This window comes from Amblyomma maculatum, chromosome 11 (genome assembly GCF_055883805.1).
Source record: "Amblyomma maculatum isolate TAMU_Amacu chromosome 11, ASM5588380v1, whole genome shotgun sequence".
In the NCBI taxonomy this organism is placed as follows: Eukaryota; Metazoa; Arthropoda; class Arachnida; order Ixodida; family Ixodidae; genus Amblyomma; species Amblyomma maculatum.
This window is the reverse complement of record NC_139354.1, coordinates 102,114,882-102,131,707: the sequence shown is the minus strand read 5'-3', so window position 1 is coordinate 102,131,707 and position 16,826 is coordinate 102,114,882.

Here is a 16,826-nt window from a genome sequence, read left to right as displayed (position 1 = left end):
AAGAAGAGAATTTACTTGTGTAAGTTACGCTATGAAGGTACTATGCCAACTAGGTCATCCATGTAGCCGGCTCCCGCTTGACAAAACTAGCACAGCACTTTTCGCAACAAAACCATCGCTAACGCCACGATATACAATCAGAGTAGCCACGCATATTGAACATCTGGACGTCCTGTGACCAGTCTTCAAACAACTTCCATAAAAGACGTAATTCCTCCTTAGAAAATATATGATGTTAATTTTGACCTGTCATTTCCTGAAGTGGGGAAGCACGCATCCCCTATTTCCATACAGCAGCATCTCATGTCACTTCAGGTGAAGTACACTTGTGATGAATATTACACTGATGCTTCAAAGTCTGCTCAAGTGTCCTGTTCAGTACGTGACCCACAATTTTCACTTTCAAGAACGCTGAACAGACATACAAGTATATTTACCGCTGAATGCAATGTAATCCTGCTAGCTGTGAGACACGTTATTGAAAACAATGTATGTACAGTGGTAAACTACACAGACTCCCTCAGCGTATTAACCTCTCTATCTTCTTCGTAATGCATAAGAACCCGATGATGAAGCGAAAACCGCACTCATCAATGGCCTCCAAATAGACGTGCCTTTTTCAAGAGCGGATACAACTTGCCTTCTTACGAGTTGTATGAAGAATGCTACAGCAGCTTACTGGGCCAGTCCGGACGCCCGACACATTCGTCTATGAAGGCTAGATTGAATGCTGAAATTTTATGTTCCGCGTGATACTCCGCGCCATCAGGCATGTTTGCTACATAGACTTCCTTTAAATGTGGCTTTCACGCGCAAGTACTTATATTTTATTGGACAGGTGGACTCGCCGGAATGCTCAAATTGTGGCATCCCAGAGACTGTGGACCATATATTATTGGTGTGCCCAGCATATGCGTGCGAAAGAAGTGTGCTAGCCGCTTCCTTGAAGCGTTTGTACAAGAGGCCTCTGTAGGAAAAACTGCTGTTGGGCGCTTGGCAGGACAAAGGGAAGGATGTCCAGGCAGTGCGTGCTTTTTGCCGTGTTTCAGGCGCCAGCGGACTTGATTCGCGATTGTAAAGTAAGCCACTGTGCCTGTAGATATGTATTTCATATGCCTTCTCCCACATCGTCACCCATCACGATCTTCTTTCTTCTCTCCTTCCCCTTCCCCAGTGCAGATTAGCGGGCCAGATTTGAATTATTCCGGCCAACCTCTCTGCCTTTTCCTTTCAATAAATCCATCTATCTATCTACCCTCTTGGTGGCGCGTGGAATATGTAGAAAAATAGACATGAGTAGCGAGATTTATTTGCGTAATTGTTCTCTTTGGATGCCTTTTGCGAGCAATAAACTAATACGAATTTGATAGTATCTATGAGCCAAAACATATTCATAATGAGATAGGATATTGCACATTATGCACCATATTAGTTCCAGTTACGCAAAACCCTTCTACGTTTCATAAATTGGTAACAATGGAACACATTGTATCAATAAGGTTTATTGCCGTTCGGTTCTCTGTAACCATATTTTGCCTTACGTATATTCGTCGTTGTACATTTGTAACGAGCCAAGAACACTTGGCTCGACTGCTGTCAATTGTCACTGTCATTTTCCTTTGTGAGCAAAGGGTCAGCCAATAAATATATTCAGTTTTCCAGGATGCTATTTAGGCATAAAATAATTTCCTTGTTCATAGAAGACATATTCGATGACTCATTTTTCTACTTGAAAAAAAAAAATAGAAGCGTCAACTCGCGTTCCTGCCACGAACTCAAGTTATGCGTCGGCCGATTTATTTACCCACAATATTCAAGAGAATAAGAAAGTGTAATATTGTGACAGCAGCAGTACCGGCAAAGGAAGATAAGTATAAAGTAGCGGCTCGTGCCGGGACTCGTAAATGTACACAGCTGGGTTTTCGACGTTCGTCCTCCTGTCAATGAAACCTCGCTTGTAACATATTGCTGAGAGGTGCAGGGTAGATGTTCACCAGAAACACCGAAGACGGATAAAAACATGAACCGTGCTTAAGTCGCCATCCCGATGGTCTGCCACCATCTGTTCCTACCATGTCTGTTGACAGCAACGCTCCAAGGATGGTACCCAGTAGCTCTTGGTAGCATCGCCATGAGCCGCGTTTGTTCCCGGGCTGTTCCAGCGAAGACATAGATGAGTGCCTCACTCTTTACAGAGGGTGAGCCATAACAATAAGTGGGACTTTTTCTTCCCTGCTGGCCAAAGCAATCTACGCGCATAACGACGCGGCCCTTACATGACACGACCACCATGAGGACACTTTCTCCACCTGGGACCGCTTTGTAGATACGATCAAAAGGTGATTTGGAGACTGTTGCGAAGAAGAAGCAAGCTAGACAGGCGCTCTCTCAAAGAGCTCAGCTTCCTGGTGAAACATGCACCAAGTATATCGAGGACGCACTGAAGCTGTGCAAGATTGCCTCTCCTCGCAACAGAAGATGACAAAGTTGGCCATATGCTTAAATGACTTCCCGAAGACATCTACAATTTTCTTATTTGCATATAAAGCTTGACTCAGTGGCTGACGTAACCCTGCATTGCCGCACGCTAGACGCGTTCAAAAGCCGCGGTTAACACCCTTGTTCAGACGTTGCGCTTGCTTAACGTCGGTGGCCAGTGTTGACACTGCTGACGTCCTAAGCGGCAAGATTATGTTTGGCCCGTACTATGCCCTTCCATATATGGCCAACGAACGCTTTTACGGGCCGAGCTAGGCCACCCAGCCCTGCCCGTGAATAGGGACCTACAATGACCTTTGAACGACCGATGATCGGCAATCGACCTTTGACCGACGAGTGAGGCCAACTGGGCCACCCTACTGCCGCGGTAGGGTCATTCTTGGGCTAAGGCTCACCAACGCTTGGCCCAACCACAGCCGCATCCTGGCTACGTCGACGGTACTCGCTGCCTGGTCGTTTCTCCATCCCTGGTGAGCGGTCTACTCTTTCATGGCCTATCCTTTACCCATGCAACTTCTTCAGTTCGATTATGCATAGAAATTGCTGCTGTGGCATTTTATTTAGATGCGCATCTTTTATTCCAAGCGGGCTGCAACTTTGCGTCATCAGTAATATATGGCTACGTCCTTCGGGTAGGTGAAAGGCAACTCACACCTATGTAACTTAAAGCACCCCGCACACCGACAAAGGGAGATTCGCAAAGCACTTTTTATTGTTTTTTTTAAATAATGGGAACAGGCCCAATGCACCTATAATATATAGTAGCACTTTTCCTGCAACTGATTACATTTATGAGCGTGTACAGCAATTTCTTCCGGCTTTCAGCTTCTAGGCTGAATTGATGATTTTACTTTTCCTTGCTTTTTGTGCCCGCCATACCATTCCTTCTCTGTTACTAGTCATCACTAGACTGCTGTTTTGGCCATCACGGACAAGACGTCAATTGGGGGCGTGCTGTCCCTCCTGAGACATCCTGGAAAATATGCGAAAGATAAAGCTTTTCAATATAGATAGGAACAATGATTTTCCTGCGTGTTAAATGTGATAAAAGGCTGTCACGCCGGCAATTATCACAAGCATCTTAGGTGTGAGAAGTGGTGATGTTGGGTGTTGTGTTCATAGGAAATATGTGAAATGTATTGAAATAAGGGGTGTGGTATTTTTCTGCATATACTGCGTATTCCATCTAATTTGATTCACGGGCTGAAAATGTCATTTCAGAGCGAGGCTAAGGAAGCCGGCAACATATTGCCGTCAGCTATCTTCAGTGCAACAGAAAAATGTTGCACAGAAAAATGTCCACAATTTTATTTGAGATTATTTCGCTAAATCATTAAACATTGAATTTACACAATAAATGTTATATGGTACTTTGGAAATAACCTGCACAACCCACACTTCATTATTTGCGATAAAGAACCCCTAGACTCATTATTTTCACCCAGATAAAACAGCAAATCACGAAAATGTAAAAATTAGAAGCCCAGAGATTACAATTTTGGCTTGTTTCGGCAGCCCAGTGAAGGTTTAGACCTATAGGTTGGTGATAGTTTCTTTATCCACATCAGCCAAACCAATCAACACAACTATATTTGCTGTTTTGGCTACCACTGACAAACATTGTTTCACTCATATATATAGGAGAAATGAGAATTCCCGTTTTGATACATGAAGGGAAGAAGCCAACAGTCGGCGAGGCCAAGGAAAGCATTGGGGATTGTATTTTATGTCTTTTTTTTAATTTTTACCTGGATAATCACAGAAATGGGTAATGTAATCTATTTAGGGGAAAGATAATTAAACACAAAGTAAAAGAAAAAACAACGTGCTGATGGTGGGGACCGAACCCACGACCTCCGAATATCGCGTCCGGACGCGATATTCGGAGGTCGCACCACGGGCTCCTAACCGCCGACGAGGTTCCGGGAATTGGCGGACGGTGAATCAATTTAATCAACGCGCCATGCAGTTCAACAACGGACTCATTGAATTGTGTTCTCAAGGCGAAAACGTGTTCCACCTCCACCATTCCTTGGAGGCCTTTCCCGCTACCAAAGTTCTGGCTGCTGATGGAGTGCACCCAAGTTTTGGAGGTGTTTCGGTGCTCGCCTGGAATATATTCAACCTCCTCCTCAGTGCGCAACGGCACTGCATGGCCCCATGGAAAGACCACCTGCCAACCTCAGATAAGACCCACCAACCCACCATGGAGCACAGCACCCGAATAGCTGCCAGCTGTTTTGAGGTCCCATCCCAAAACAGTGAAGATGCTGGTCCACCCGCAACACCAGATTTCCCAACCATTGAGGAAGCAGAGCATCTGATCAACCAAGGACGGACATCTGGGTTGAAATGCCGCCGTGCCACGCATAACCTACCACCAAGTGGTTCAGGCTACACTACACTCACGAAGACGCCCCTTCGCCAAGCTCTGCTGCCAACTCCAAGATCACCACATTTCACTGCGCCTCCAGCCGCCGCCAAACCATCCAGAACAACAGGAAATCCCACACCGAATAACACCACCTGCCCATCATCAAACCGCCCGTCCCTACTACCGTCGCCTGCTGTGCAAGGCGGTACATCCCCGGTCTCCACTTCGACGAGGCCCCGATCCCGGATGGATCCACTCTCAGCTGCAACACTTGGATCCCAGCAAGCTTCATCCACCATGCAGGACATCGGAAATGACGTCAGCACGCCCACTCCAAGAGACCCAACTGGACACCAACAGCCTCCTTCCAATGAAAACGACCGTCCAGAGAGCGCCGCTACACCGAAACAAAGGTATGACCTCAGGCGACGCTGCGGCTCAGCGCAGCGAATTAAGCGGGACTGGCGGGCTGACCGAGCTCGCCCGCCTACTGCTCCCTCCTCAGATGATGCCAAGCACTCCAAGCATTTCTTAAAAGCAAGAAAAATTTTAGACAAACGAATCAGGCACCAGCTCCATGTAAAAGCCCTTAAAATTTATCTCCAGTCGAATATGGTACCGAAGGGCCTTTCTGTAGATTTAATTCCGTCAATGAACAACCTTTCGAATGCCCATAAATTGGCTTGGAGCCAAGAACTCCACAATGCATCACTTAACCTTCTGAAAATAACCATAAATCACTGCGAGGAGACGTTGGCATCGCTGAGTCGGGAGGAGGGGCGGGTTCGTCACAACATTATACTATCAACAACTGAGAGCAACGAGCTTGAGGTCTTCCAGTGCAGGAGAGCTACAGAAATTTGGACTAAGAAGTGTAAAAAATTTCAAAGAGATAACGTCCCTTATATAAACCTTGAGCATGGCGCGATACCACAACCTGTTAATTTTTTAAATCAGTCTAATCATACAGCAAACGATTCAAGAACCCACTTAAACACTTCTAACCAAACACCGGACAGACCACACTTTCAGCATAACATTCTTAACTTCTCAACCGCAGCACTTACCCCGAAAGAAACAGCACTCCTATCCCGTGGACTGAAATTCTGCCCAAATATGGGACGATATGACGAATACAAATTACTTAAGGATCTAGACAATTTTTCACGAACCCTAAGACTACAGGAATATTTTTTCGACAAACCTAACAGTAATTCTGCCTTACTTCCCCGGTCTTAGGAACAGTAGACCCCTAGATCTGGGAGGGAAAAACATCTGGATTTGTACATAAAAGCTGTACAGCGGGACGTCCGTCGCGCTTTCGAGACCTACAGGCCCGGACCCTCTAACATTTCAAAAAAAGAACGTAACGCCTTAACATCCCTTAGGCAGCGAACGGAAATCGTCATCAAACCTGCCGATAAAGGAGGGGGTATAGTAATTTTAAACAAAGACGATTACATTAACGAGGGATATCGCCAACTCAACAACTCAAATTTCTATGAATTACTCCCATCAGATCCCACTGCCGAACACCAGGAAATTATAACACAAACTCTAAAGCAACTCACCGAGAAAGGGGAAATACTACCACGAGTAAGAAAGGCACTAGAGGCAATAGATCCGTCCCCAGGGTGTTTTTACATGCTCCCGAAAGTGCACAAAGAAAATCATCCCGGTCGACCAATCGTATCCGGCATTGGCACCCTCACCGATCCAATATCCAATTACATCGATTCCCTCATCAAACATATCCCTGCCAAACATACATCTTACATACGCGACACTAATCACTTCCTGAAAGAGTTATCTAAATTTACTGTCCCCAAAGGAGCCCTTTTAGTGACCCTTGACGCGGTGTCCCTTTACACGAACATTCCGCACGAGGACGGGATCCAAGCTCTGATCACATCATATGAAAAACACAAAGCCCCAAACTCCCCTAGCCCAACCGCCATCGCATCACTCGCTAATCTGGTTCTAAAACTCAATTCCTTCGAATTCAACAAGTCGTATTACCTACAAATCAGTGGTACAGCCATGGGAACGAAAATGGCGCCAAATTATGCTAACATATTCATGGATCATATTGAATCTGACTTCCTACACTCGTACCCAAAAAACCAACTTTTTATAAACGCTTCCTAGACGATATATTTATCATATGGACAGAAAACGAGCATGAACTCATCCAATTCATTACCTCATTTAACAACATACATCCCAACATCTCATTCACACATACCTACTCTTCCACTCAAATTAACTTCCTGGACGTATTAATTCAATTTGAAGACGGGGCACTAATCACCAATGTCTACAGAAAACCCACGGACAGACAACAATACCTTCATTTTAAAAGCTGCCACCCGCGCCACTGCAAAACATCAATTCCATACTCTCAGGCAATAAGATTCAAACGAATCTGCTCACGCTCAAAAGATTTCGAGGAAAATTCCAACCGTATGCGGGAGGTTCTGAAACACCAGCACTATCCGCCAACTATTATTGATGATGCCATCCAAAAAGCGGGATTAATTGATCGCAATGAAACATTTGGGGAAGACCGGCCGGCAGCACAAAATGAACACCGCTCAAACCTGGTCTTAACTTTCGCAAACAACCTTCCGAACATCAACAAAATACTAAAAAAAACACTTTAACATCATCGAACAAAGTGATCGCCTCTCCAAATTTTTTCTGTGGTTCCGCGGGTTACATACAGACGACCAAAAAATTTACAAAATTATGTAGTACACTCTACTATCGATAAAGCAGATATTGTGGGTTGTATGCCGTGCGGAAAAAATAGGTGTCAAGTTTGCAAACACATGCAAACAACGACCACGGCAAAGAGCACGGACTCTGATTTTAAACACTCCATCCGCGGAAATTTGAATTGTGACTCCAGGAACGTGGTATATATGATCGAGTGTGGCGAATGTCAAATGCAATACATAGGGCAGACCGAGAACCCCTTCCGAATTCGTTTCAACAACCATCGCGCACACACCAAATCTCTCCCCCACCTTCCCCTGTCCAAACACCTCCAACAGAAAAGTCACAAATTCGAAAAACTTCCTGCTCCCTGCTCCAGAGCGGCTTCCATAGCAACCGCGAACGGGAACAGCGAGAATCGTACTTTATATTTAAATTTAATGCCCTGCATGCCGGTATTAATGAGAGCCCTTGTATTCTTTCTCCACTTCAAAGTTCAGTTACCCCGTAAATTCCTTCCTCAAACACACCCAAAATGGCCAAGTCAAGCTTACTGCAGGTGGCCCAAAGGAATGTCAGCCTCCCCCACCATACACACAATGAAGGTCACACAATTCCTACTTTTGTCGCCTGGGGTCATACCTATTACTGTACTTCCTTCCATGTGCCGTTTTTTTTTTGTTTTTTTTTCCCACCTGCACTTTCTTCCACTCCCCGCCTGCACCTGCTTTTTACCCCACCCATCACTACAATGCCATTGTACTCTGCGCACCTGTCTCTCTTTCCACTCTTTGCATATAAAACCTACTCCCATTGCTTGCATTCACACTCCTGATGAAGGCCAGCTTCTGGTCGAAACGTCGAGTCTAATAAAATGTTTCTTTAAATGAAGCGTACCCTTCGCTCTATATATATATATATATATATATATATATATATATATATATATATATATATATATATATATATATATATATATATATATATATATATATATATATATATATATATATATATATATACATATATATATATATATATATATATATATATATATATATATATATACATATATTGTTCTGTAGTCTTTATCGATATCGCAGAGTGCGCCGCGCTCGATATATGTCGCGCCTTTATGACACCAAAAGGGAGAGGCAGTCCGAAGCACCCATAGCCAGAATATTCGCCATACATTGCACTACATGATCAGCTTCGGGCTGTCCAGGAGGCCCGCGCGGCGGCGGAGAGCTTCTAGCTCTCTGTGACGACGTGGGAGCTGCCCTCTACACCTGGCTCCTAGCCGAGTGTCCTCCAGGACCCCTACTGTGGGAAATAAAGTTTTACCAAACCAAACCAAACTGCACGAGGGCCACCCATAATTGCTGCAGGTATTTTCGTTCATTAAAATCATAGTTGAGAGCAGCACAATTTCGGCACGTGAATGGGCTGGTAACAGCGTTTTACCTACATTTCGCGGAAGAGATGCTGAAAAAAAAGGTACAAGGGACGTTTTCTCACCTCAAATAACAAAACAAGTGTTTCCGAAGGTGCTATAAGACTCTTTACATTCAATAATGGTATAAAGTGAATATTTACCAGTTGTAACAAGTAACTCACAAAAGCAAAATACATTTACTGTGCTGCGTAAAGTTCATGCCAGCAATAAGCAAATGGTTTCCATGACCTGTTTTTAATACTTTATTTTAGCCTCGGCCCTACGTTAGCGGGCACCTAATCGACAATGCAACTAGAAAAATATCTGCATGAGATCATATATGCGGGGAGATTAGTAACCTTTACACACTTCACTTACACATACTACGATAATTGCGTCACGGAGGTAATTCAGGAAAATGCACATTATATACAAGAAAAACACACTCAGCCTAATAATTCAGTTCAGCAAGTACAACTATAAAACATTTGCTGCTGCAACACCAAAGAGTGCCAAGCTTTCAAAACTTCTTAGGTAACAGTTCAGGTGGAAACGTTGTAAGTCAAATATACATCGTTTGTGTTAATTTAGCTATGGCCCAGGCATATTTATAAATTATGCGTCCTTAGCGCTTTTTGTGCCTCATGTGCAAGCACTATAAATTATTATTTAATTATGAAGAAAAGTGGATTTCGGCGATGATACTGTCCTGACTGATGCAGTTTTGAAATTACTTTTCGGAAAAGCAACTGTGCCTCGTGCTGAGTATTTATCGTGTTTTTATATTTCGAACATACCTGGTTAAAACATTAAGCCTCGCATGAACGTCAGTTATAACAGCTTTCAATTTTATCCAATATTAATGCCCCCAAATTCAAGAGAAATTCCCATTTATAATTATAATTAACAGTTTTTATTTGGGAAATTTATTACGGACCTAGTTTCTGCCTTCTTGTACAGTCCACCGATGCTTACAGTATGGAAATGCCCTTAGCAGTTTAAGTGCGACAGTTTTTTGTTTCTGTTTGCTCAGATTTAAGCGCAAGCGGCTGCATTCAAATCACGAGAAAAGCGCGCTGTCAAACGCCACACACGATTATCTCGCGATGCAGCAAAGCCAATCTCGTTCGCCAACCACGCCGGAAGCGCGCACATGGCCGCTCCTAGTCAAACCGGAAATGTGCACGAACGCAGTAATTTGTTGCATTGGGTAGCTAAGTACGTTGTCATGTAGTATTTATCACATATTCTTTTAGGCACCAACCGGAACCAGTCATGTAAATAGGATTTGAATGCTTCCTTGTTTATCGGACGATAAATTGCGCAGGGTCAATCATGTGAAATGTCCCGGGCCCAGAAACGACGAACACCATTTTTCTGAAATGGATTGAACATGTTGGCAATAATGAGAATGGACGTTTGTAAAAGTATAGTTATTGAGATTTTTTTATTATTCTCGCAATTACTATTTGAAGTTTATGTTAAGGGGCACAAATTGGCCTCTGAAAAAGATAAGTTATACGTAGAACAAGGCTCTACAACAGATATATTTTTAATATTTCAGTTGCGCTCTCCTCTTATTTAACTTTATGATTATAAAAATATAGGAATATATGCATTGCCGTCAGTCAAAAAACATGCCAGAAATGTGGTGCTGCAGGGATTTTTTCAGTAACGTTTCGCCTGAAGCGATGTTTAGGTCTTTATAGATTGCTGTACTGAATGTAAAAAGAACTCAATCTTGTTCATCAAACCGATTTAAAAACAAATGCTTTCAAATTGCGCGAGAATTTACTTTTCTTTTTTTAATATTGAAGCCTATATTAGAAACAAAGCCAGTCCCAATAAAGAATCAAAAGATGCCTCAATAGTGACATCAAAATTATAACTATTATTCTAGATTTTGTGCGAGTAAAGTTTGTTTAGCGAGAAAAATATTTTTAAATCTGTTACCAGTCACAGTGGCGCACTGGTGAAATGTGACATCACTGCAGATCACTCAAAATGCCAAAACCTATAGTAATTGTTCGATTATTCCCTATAGTGCCAGCTTCTACAAGTGATGAGCAGGAAGACAAAGAAGGCTGCTGAGAAAGCTACCTTCGCGCTGCTTTAAACCAAATTGTGCAATTCGTTTAGAATGTTCGCATCATATTAGAGAGAGCAATACACGCAGATATAAGGAATCAAAATTTGCCTGACATAGAAAACAAACACATTTTCCGATGGTGTTCAATGGAAATAAAGGCAGAAAATAATTTTTTGAGCCTTTGCTATCAGAAAGGAAAGTATAATTTCTTTCGTTTTGAAACGGGAAGTGCGTTGAAGGCTGTGCGCGACACAAACTTTAATATGCTTGTAAAGGTAATATCAGAGAGCTTCATTATATTACAGTAAATGAATTAAAGGACTGCGGTAATATCTTTAGGAAATAAATAACAAGAATATGTATTTATCAGAGCCAAAAATAACACGATGAAAATTTTTATAAGTTTGCTGCCATGTTCACCAACAAAAGCATGAAATAGAATTGCCTTCGAAATTGTATTATAGAAACAACAGTCACAGTTCATCAGAGTTCGGCCGTTTCATGTCTGCACCAAATCAAAAATTTCTTTATGAAATATGATAGTACACAAGAATTAAAATGATCAAGAAATGTACATGACTATGTAGATGGCCTCACTTTGTATGACACTAACGATTCAAGGCTTGAAAGGTTGATCATGTGTTGATGCGAATACAGAAACCTAAGCAGACGAAAAGGGGAACAAAAATCGTTTGTATGCGAAAATGGGCAATTATGAGGCACCCTAGAGCCTTTGATACCCAATAATAGTTTCGTCTCAGTGTCCCACAGACCTAAAGAAAGGTGCCCAATGGCTGACCCTGTAAATTATAATCGATGCTGTGCTCATTGCGCTGAGCGCCCCGAGACCTCAAAATTGGGTTTAACTTACTGACGACAATATATCGATTGAGATGTATATTTGTTCATTTAAAGTTACACAGTCAGCTTCGTAAAAAGCACGACTGCAAAATGACTATGATAGGAGTGTTGACGTATTGTAGCAAAAAAAAAAAAGCTTTGTGATGCTAATTTGCAAGCTGGCTAACCGATTAGTCGTAGACAACATTTTACCTATGGCTGCCAATAAACTATGTCAGTCAAGAATTTCCAAAACACAATTTCTGTCCGAGGCTCGCATCAAAACATTTTTCGTCCCTTTTGGTAAATTTCTGAGGTATCTTGTGTACCCCGCCGGAAGAACGTATCTCCGTTAGAAGTCCTTCCATTCCTCTTCCAAATTGTTTTCAACGTTGCGTTCTACCGTTCAGTCCAGACGTCCGATCCAATCACAAAGCAAGGTGCCGTTAAAAGAGCGGAAATTTTGTTTTAGAGGGAAAATAACTGCCCTTTCTAGTACGTTCTCAGCATGTTTTTTTTTTCCTTTTATACCACAGGGAAGTACGCGGTTTATAGAAAGGCCATACGTGGAAGCTTTCGTCCAAAAACGTATTGTCAGATACTGACCTTTAAGTGATTTCCTGAAAGGTAGCCATATACTTTTGCCTCACTTGCTATCAAAAGTGCAGCGAAAAATTGGGGAAATAACGGAGGGGGCTACATTGTTGTCCTGGATAGATATTGCATGTTTTAAGTTATTTTTCGAGAGCCAAATTGCATTCCAGAAAACAGCTGGTCTTGTATTCCTGCTGGCAGCGTTCTCGTGTGACCTTCGTGGCGAAGGCAGGAAATTGTGTGTATGATAAAGTCTTTCCGGTCTTCTATTTTGTCAGAGCTTGGTGCATGTGGCGGCCGAGACTCTCGGTAGCTGCATGCACTCGTACGTGTGAGCGGCGCAAACACTTGTCGCCGTAGGCGGCGGCGTACAAAATAACTTTTGGCTCTAAACAATTGCGAGCAGACTTCACCAGCGGTTGATATCTGTTCACGCACTTTCAGTCTGGACGCACACCTCATTTCTTGCAGGAGCTCGAAATTGTCTCTAAAACTTTGCGACATCTCTTCAGCATTTCATCAAAGCTGCTTTGTAGGCTAGATGAACACGCAGAAGGTCTTAGCTTGGTTCTGTTTCCTACATGCAGTGCAGCATATTTCTCAAAACTGCATGAGCCCAGTCCGCAGCGAAAATTTCGCCATATTCCCAGTTTTTTTTGACAAATTTTTAGGTGATGATCGGCGCTGAAAGCCTTTACTTGAACAAATCGGTTTGTGCAAGGCTACAAGCAATGTATTTTCCAGTCGTCCTCTTGATGAATTATTCGAGAGATTTCGGGACAAATACCGAGAACAGCGCATTTTTTCTTGTCAATGTACTATTAGTCTTTTTTTGATCATGTGAGATAAACTAACCGATTTAGGAGTAAATCAACACAGTTTGTGGGGCAGTTTGAACCTATTTGGTTCGGTATATGAAAGTACGAAAGGTTTGGCATATGAAAGTATGGTATATAATTCAGGATCTCTTTGAACATCCTAATTGGCATTGCCCGACAATGGCTGACACTGCAAAACCAACATCGGTGCTGTGCTGACTTCACTGAGCGCCACGAGCCCTCAAAATTGGATATAACTAACTGACGGAAATACATCGCTTGAAATGCATTTTGGTTCATTTAAATTGACAGAGGTAGCTTCGTGCGGATCACGATTGCATATCAGGTGGTGATATATCAGGTGCATATCAGGTGGTGATACGTACGCGCTTTAAAATGAACTCACAGTTCGGCAACACCTACAACTGTGCCTGTTCATGGGAAGGAAAAAATTATTTTTCCCTTTAAACAAAATTTAAACGCAAGAACGTTTCTAAATTAGGAGCTAAGACGCTTGTACTGTGTACAGTTAGCCATATCAAGTGTTTTTCTCTCGAGGGCCCTAGTTCCGAACTCAAGATGAACAGTAATATACGTGCGCAAAAAAGACGAGACAAAAAGGGGGAGAAGTGGACAACGACGGCTCGCACCAACTCGCCCAATCAACCGTTCTTCTTCCCAAGTCAAGCCTGAATAATAAAAAAAAGTCACTTTCTTTGGAGTTTGCAGCATGTCGTTTTAGAAACCGCTTCGTGCAATCAACTGGAATAGTTTTACGCCCGAGTACAGCAACAGGTGAACTTCATTGTTTTAAAGTTATAAGGTTATTGTAATCAATATCTTAAAACGCCACATTTCTCGCGTTATTTGTGGCCTAAAATATTACGAAACATTATTTTTTGGTTTGTTTTATTAATGTCAGCCACATGAGAGAATAATGAAAGGTAAAGATATTGAATAATAGTATACGCTATTCTATCATATTTCACTTACAATTAAACATTTTGGCAATTCGGTCAATTTTAATGCTTTCTGGCAACTTGAAGCAGTGCTTATGGAAGAACAAATGGAGAAAAAATGCTTCGATGAAAGGGCTGGGGCGCAGTTTCTCCGTTCCGATAGGGCCATGCCTGATGAGCCGCTGGCTAGCGGTACCCATAGCAGTTGGGAATGAGAAATATTCAATTAAGAGAGGATCACGCTCCCCCCTCCCCCCCTCTAAGCAGCAGTATTCATAACATAGTACGCGCAAAAGACAGACGGAATAAGTTTATCCTCCAGGTTGAAGGAGCAACGTGACTGACTACTGAAAGGAAATAAACGTGCAAATTTCGTAATGCAGAATTAAAAGTTCAGAACGAGATATTTTACAGTTGAGACAGCTTAGCATTTCGAGGAGGTCGAGGTCGAACCAAATTGAGTCTCGCTGTCGACGTCAGCTCCCTGGAGTCGGTCATTGCTAGCCATGCTCCACACTTGCGAGCAATTAAGAAGCGCGTTCTCTGAATTCCTCCTCCAGGCTGCTGCACAGGCTAGCCAACGCAAGCAGGGTCCGTTGTATACAGACAAGAGGCACACAAAGGAGAAACTGGGGTACAAGCCGTCCAGAATAGAGATGTATGGGAAAACCTTTGCGTTAGCAGCTTCGCATAGGCGAGTTCGTTGAACAAATGTGCTGAGAAAGACGATTGCTATCGAGTATCAAGGAAACCGGGTGGGGCATTTCATCGATGCGGCAGGCCTTGACGGTACCTCCACTGAGCCAAAGCCTGTTTACAACGGAGCGGTACACCGGATAATGATAAATCTTATACTGCCTTAATCCCCCGCGATCAAGACTTGCCAACGAAAACGAGGAACGCACAGCCGTTCAGACCTGGCTAGATTTGGCAGCTCTGGTGATAGGAAAAATACTTGGAAACTGGACTGGCGGCGGTGATGAATGTTATGCGACACCGTTAAAAAGCCCAGCGCTTAGCCGCGCCTTTCTCTAGTTTGCGTTTGTTTGATTTCTTTCTACCAGGCTGCTCCATACTATGGAATACCATCTATATTGCTGCCCCGTGCAATACTCGCGGACGCACGCTTTCTCGTGCTTATGCAGGCAGCTGCACATCGCAGAATATGCCGCTCTTCCATCATCTTTCGCCTGACGTTTAACAATGACCGCATTGATTACAGAGCTGGCAATTCCCAGTTTCGCCTATATCTTTTTGGCACCTCTGCATATGCACTATAAAACACGTACAAGAGAAGATGTAGTATAAAACGCACATAATAAATCTATGCCACAATGACTGTTCTGCTCGTCACAACCAAGGTGCAAACTGGATGTTCTAGAATATTTCTGCACGCGACGCTGCCCTGTGCCGAATCTTTTGTCCTTAAAGAATTCCATCAGCAACGGAGCATTTACGACAGCGTGTTATAACTTTGGGCACGTTTGGTCACTCTTATGCACCTCAACAAGTTTTATTATTTGATGTCGAAGCCTCAAGGAGATCGTAGCACCGAAATTTTTTGGCGATGTCCGGCATACCTTGGAAACAATGATTTCAGATTCTTAATGTCAAGCGACCAGAAATGTATAGTCCAGTAAGCTTTTTTTTGTTGTTATTCTTTTTTTCCTGCAATGCAAATTCTCTCTTGTGCCCATCTATTATATCGCTTTAGGTCTGTTGTGCCTTTGGTGGTGCAGTCTGGGTAACGTTATTTTACCTGTTTCTGAATTGCCCACGCTAACTGCACTTAGTAGAGCAGCTTTCTGTAATGTCTGAACCTAAATCTAGAAAGTAATGCGGTGCCATTTTTGGTGTTTGACGATTCTGCACTCGACTTTCATTAGTTTCTTAACTTCCTAGCAATCGGTCCAAGTCACGCTTACAGCTTTCTTGCGCTGCTTTAAGGATGCAGTCAGCATACAATACAGGCATATTTTTGGTCGAGGGCGCTGAATTCTGCTGGCCAACCTGGCAGGGGACGGACCATGGTCCACCAAATGCCCGAGCAACCACTGCCAAACAGGTCGGAGTTAATTCGGGGTTACGAGCTCAGGCCATTAACGCTGGCCGTCATCTGCCCAACCTAGTACGTGGCCGACGATGGGTCGCACATGGCCCAGCAACTGTGGCCGATTAGTTCGTGCTCGGTCGCTAGCCCGAGCTTTGGCTTTGAGCGATTGCAGGCTTAGGCCTACCTGATAGGCGACCAACTATGGGACGTCATTCGACCGAGAAGCCATTGCCGACGAAGGATAAAGCGCACGGTGTCGATAGAAAACATTTCGTCACGGCCCGAATGAAAACCTAACCATGAGCCATTAAAGGGCCCCTGGCGGGCAGGAATGGTAGCAGCTCTACTTCGCCCTTTGATGAAATAACGCGAGCATCAGATCAGCCGGATGTGCCGACGCCCCCCTCGCTCTTTGCCGCTCATCTGCTGATAGAGTGCGCTGCCATG